Here is a 6,033-nt window from a genome sequence, read left to right on the forward strand (position 1 = left end):
TTGCTTGTAGTTAGATGTCCGCATGACACCCGTGGGGGCAAGCCAAAACGAAGGCAAGGCACTCGGATCGGCGCAAGGTCAGAAAAAAATAGCATTGAAGAAAATTTTTTGTACAAGGATAAATCATTTGACACCCCAGTGGAAAATTTTCTTTTTGAAATAAATCATGCGATGTTCCGGAATTCAATAAAGTCCTTTTGAAAGTTAAGCTTGTAATCCCTAAGTTTTAGAAGTATTTTAGGAAGATATTTGAATAAGACTTAAGGAAATTCTGGCATATAGGATTTGAACGAAGTATCCTTGAGAAATCTAGGGAAAGAACTTTGTGGCTAACTTGCTAAAGGAATCTTTAGCTTATGCTTGAGGACAAGCATTGTTTAAATTTGGGGGTGTGATAACGGGTAGAAATGCATGTTATCATAGTGTTAAATCCTTAAACAATATTGGATTGCATTGATGAAATATGTTAAATTGCATCCATTAAGCATACATTCTATAATATTGCAGTCACAAGCGTCCAACGCATTAGAGCAGTTGATCTTTATATTTTTGCAGAATAATTCGTTAACGCAATGCAAATAATGCAATCATAGGAATACATTGGTCGAGTGCAACTTCACCGCAAGACTTTGCACTAATCGTGCCCGCAAACATTCACCCAAGAAGAATCATCGCAACATGGTAGGCGCATTCGGATGAAAGGACAATTAAGATCGATGGGATAGAAAGCTGACAACAGTCTGATCCAAATTAAGTTGACAGCCGATAACGGTCATAAAGTACATCCAACTTTATCGATGACAATTATCTGGCTCATCAGTCAGGAATTAAAGTTATCCCATCTGTACAACTAGGAGAGAGAAGTCACCTTTCACCTTGATGCCCTATAAATACCAAGAGCATTCTTTAGAGAAGGGGTTAAGCAGTCGATTAACTCATCATCATTACAAGTTCATACCTCTGTTCATAGTTTTCTTTTCCATTTTACGGCGGACCAAGAGAAGATGGTGACGCCGGAGATCGTCCAAGGCAGCTCGAGAGAGAACTTTGAGGCGTAAGAGCAGAGAGCGGGCCGACTCTCGTGAAAGGGAGAATATCTTTAGAGCATGAGTAGAAACAGTGTAACGCCTGACAGCAAGAAATTGTTCCAGACTCTTTAATATACTTGCATTATTATTCTGTAATTCATCTTATATCTATTCAATGGAAGTTCTATTTCTACATCTGCTCACTCTCTTAATACGTATGAGTAGTTAAACTAGTTGAATGGGTTGAGGAGAACTAAGCTAACATGATCTAGGAAGTTCATTGTTTGCGATTGTCTTGTTTTATGTTGTACAAAATACCCCTTTAGAGTTACTCAAGAGAGAATCTAAAGAAAGAACCTAATGTCTCGAGAGAGCTAGGTTAGAATCTAAACTCGAAAGAGCAAGATTAGGCTTGCATAAACAAGAGATGGGGATTTAGAGATAAGCTCTGTTTGTCAACTTGCATCACATGCATCCTAGGAATAGGAATGATACTATGTGGTCGCATATTTGTGTGAATGTCATGTTGTCATCGCAAAAATAGAGATAGAGGTTTATGTGTAAACCCTGTAGACCTATCGCATATTTATCGCATGCGTTCTAGCTTTAGAAGCCGTGGCATTCGCACCGACAGGTGGTTTACTATTGTATGCATGTTGCATGATCGCAAGGTATGAACGCATCCTAGGGAGTGTTAGCCGAAACCCTTCTCAACCCGTTCACCGTATATTCATCGTATTTCCCATTTACTAACTCTTTTCAAACTCTGTCGCATTCGTTATTATTTTCATAAACGCAACAACAATCCAATACTTATTTATTCAACTAGTTACTGGAAGTTTTCATAAAAATCTCCAACGCAACTATTTTCACAAGTCCCTGTGTTCGACCCTGAACTTAGTAGGAAACTCAGAGGAATTTACACTTGGATTCCTCTGGGGAAACTTGAGTGCACAACGTAATCCATCAACGCATATTATCCATATTTCCACCTAATAAAACAACGCATCAATGAGGATGCGACTGCATCCATAGTAGCCTGCAATGTGATCACAGAAACAACAACCAAAGAAGAAAAGCTGGCAGTGAATGAAGAAAGAAAAACAACAAAACCATCCTTGGAACAACCACCGACAGTAGAGTTGAAAATCCTCCCAAACAACTTGAAGTATGCGTTTCTAGAGCATAATGAAACGCTTCTAGTTATAATTTCCTCAGAACTTCATGAAGATCACATGAAATGCAGTCCTAACATAACTCGGTTTGGAAAATAACCTAATAGAGATATAACAACCAAAAACATATCCAACTAGGGTGTACACAACCACGACATCCAGTGTTTACACAACCATAAACTATCCAGTTCTTACAAAGTCATTTACAATATAAACAGACACAATGTACAACTCCACCCACGTATGAAGCTTGATCTGGAAGCTTTTAGGAGAAAACAGACTTTGGCAGTTATCAGGCACCGGGAGCTCGACCTCTACCTGAAAAGTGGGAAAAAATTTTGAAAGAGTGAGCTACGAAGCCCAGTGAGTGACTAAATTTAAAATTGTAGCTGAGCATCCTGAGAAAGTATATAAAAGCAATTGGTTGGATGCTAGTAGACATTAGAGGAATTAGCCCCACATATTGCATGCACAGGATTCATCTCGAGGATAACCAAAAAGGATCGATCAAACATCAATGCAGACTCAACCCTGCAATGAAGTAGGTTGTCAAAAAGGAGATAATCAAGTGGTTGGATGCAGGAATTATCAATCCAGTCACCGACAACACGTGGGTCAACCCCATGCAATGCGTCCCGAAGAAAGAAGGGATGACGGTAGTCTGAAATGCAAATAATGAACTGATACCAATGAGGATCGTCACTGGCTGGCAAATTTGCATGGACTACCGCAAACTAAATGCAGCGATAAAGAAGGATCATTTCCCTTTGCTTTTTATCGACCAGATGCTAGACCGCTTAGTTGGAAATGATTTCTACTGTTTCTTGGATGGATATGCCGGCTATAACCAAATCATGATTGCTCCTGAAGATCAAGAGAAAACCACATTCACCTACCCTTATGGAACATTTGCATTTCGACGCATACCGTTCGGCCTATGCAATGTGTCGAGCACTTTCCAGAGTTGTATGATGGTCATCTTTTCTGAGTATCTTGAAGATTCTATGGAAATTTTCATGGACAACTTCTCGGTGTATGGGTAAACATACGAAGTCTATCTCAACAATCTAGAAAAGATACTGAAGAGATGTGAAGAGACGAACCTCGTGCTAAACTGGGAGAAATGCCACTTTATGGTGAAGGAAGGTATTATGCTTGGGCACAAAGTCTCCAAGGATGGGCTGGAGGTGGACAAGGCGAAGATTGAAGCGATTGAAAAGCTTCCACCTCCAGTGAATGTGAAAGCTATCAAAAGCTTCTTAGGACATGTTGGCTTTTATAGACACTTTGTGAAAGACTTTTCAAAGATTGCACAACCATTGAATGCGTTGCTGGAGGCAGAAAGAAAGTTTGACTTTGATGACCAATGCCTCAACGCATTCAAGATACTGAAGAATGCATTAATAACCGAACTTGTGTTGATCGCACCAGACTGGACACAGCCCTTTGAACTAATGTGCGACGCAAGCGATTATGCGATGGAGGCGGTGCTAGCACAAAAGAAGAAAACAATGCTACACCCCATCACATATACGAGTAAAACCTTGAACCCGGCTCAAACAAATTAGACTACCACTGAAAAAGTATTGCTTGCATGATATTTGCATTGGAGAAATTCAGAGCTTACTTGCTGAGAACTAAAGTAATCATTCACACTGACCACTCAACAATAAAATATTTGATGACAAAGAAAGATGCAAAATCGAGATTGATTAGATGGGTTTTCCTCATCCAGGAATTCAATATGGAAATCATTGATCACAAGGGGACAGAGAACCAGGTTGCGGACTATTTATCCATATTAGAAAATCCAGAAGTTAACTGCAACCAGTCAGAGGTGAACGCAACTTTCCCAGACGAGCAGCTATTTAAAATTGAAGAATTACCATGGTACGCGGACATGGTCAATTTTCTGGTTTGCGAACAATTCCCTGAGGATTACACAACCCACTAGAAGAGGCGGCTCAGACATGAATGTAGATCATATTATTAGGATGAGTCAAATCTCTATAAGAGGGGATCAGACATGATTTTGCGTCTATGCGTACTAGATGCTGCTCACCAACGCATATTATCACAATGCCATGACTCGCCATATAGAGGAAACTTTGGAGGCCAACGCACAACAGAAAAGGTGTTACAAAGTGGGTATTTTTGGCCAACATTATTTAAGGATGCAAGAGACTATGCGATGAAATGTGACCGGTGCCAACGCACGGGAAACATTTCATGGAAGCATGCGATGCCCATAAACATCATCTTAGAATTGGAATTGTTCGACGTCTGGGGCATAGACTTCATGGGACCATTTCCACCATCAAATGGTCACAATACATTCTATTGGTCATTGACTACGTTTCCAAATGGGTAGAAGCGGTAACGTGTGTCGCAAGTGATGCGACAGTAGTCTCCAAGTTCTTAAAGAAAAATATTTTCACTCGTTTTGGCACTCCACGTGCCATAATAAGTGATGAAGGCTCCCACTTTATTAATCACATCGTCAACAATTTACTACTCAAATATAATATCCTCCATAAAGTGGCCACCACATACCATCCACAACAAATGGTCAAGCTGAAGTGTTCAACAGGGAAATCAAGTTGATATTAGAGAAGGTGGTAAAACCTTCCCAAAAAGATTGGGCAATGAAGCTGGACGATGTCTTGTGGGCATACAGGACCGCCTATAAGACACCTATAGGCATGTCCCCGCATGTGCTGGTGTTCGGAAAGGCATGTCATTTACCGCTTAAGCTGAAGCATAAAGCACTGTGGGCGATGAAAAAGCTTAATTTCAACATAAAGGCCGCAGGGGAAGCAAGGAAACTTCAATTGGTGGAGCTGGATGAATGGAAAACACAAGCATATGAAAATGCCAAAATTTAAAAAGAGCGCGCAAAACGTTGGCATGACAAACAACTATGCGAAAAAAATCTCCACATCGGACAAAAGGTCTTATTATTCAATTCGCGGTTCTGACTATTTCTCGGTAAATTAAAGTCACACTGATCCGGACCCTTTATAATCAAAGAAGTATTCCTGCATGGTGCGGCTGAATTGACTAATGAGGAAGGGACCCGCACATTCAAGGTTAAAGGGCAAAGAGTCAAGATATATCGCGGAGGTGATTTTCATCAGGAAAATACCTCTATAAACCTGAGAAATCCTGAATGAAGAAAAATCGAGCGGTCTCTACGTTCTTATGCGACAGAAAATCATTAGGGGCACATCCTTTTCCTATCTTTTGGAGTATCCTTTTCCTATCATTGATTTATGAACTCACACTACCCTTCTTTTATATCTGTTATCAGTTATTTGTCTTTTTTTACTCCTTGTTCGAAATCTCTATAAAAGAAAATTAAAAAAAAAAAATACCCTATCTTTTATTTGACCCTCTTAATGTTTTCTTTCCAACGATCATGGTGAACGATTGTCGAGGAGCTACACGAAAGACACAACTAGTTTATTCCACCACCACGATCGAAGACAACAGTTCACTGCAAAGAAGGATGCGATTACAAATAATGCGGCGACAGAGCAAATTTGGGATTGTATCTTTCCTTGACTTTGTTTATTCCAAATTTTGCACTCTCGCATCGCATTTTAACTTTTATAATTTTATCATCGCATCCTCTTTAGTCGGCGCAATCATTACATATTGATTAATTTAGTAAGTCACCACATTATTTCTCTTGCCAATTATGATGAAACACGTGCCTTTATTTTTCAGATGCACTAGAGTCAACTTAATTTCAAGACAGTCAATTCATGAAATATTTCTAGAAATTAGTGGTCCACCAGCTTTCTTTCAAACTAACTTTTACAAAACCT

This window comes from Benincasa hispida, chromosome 3 (assembly GCF_009727055.1).
Source record: "Benincasa hispida cultivar B227 chromosome 3, ASM972705v1, whole genome shotgun sequence".
NCBI classification, from domain to species: Eukaryota; Viridiplantae; Streptophyta; class Magnoliopsida; order Cucurbitales; family Cucurbitaceae; genus Benincasa; species Benincasa hispida.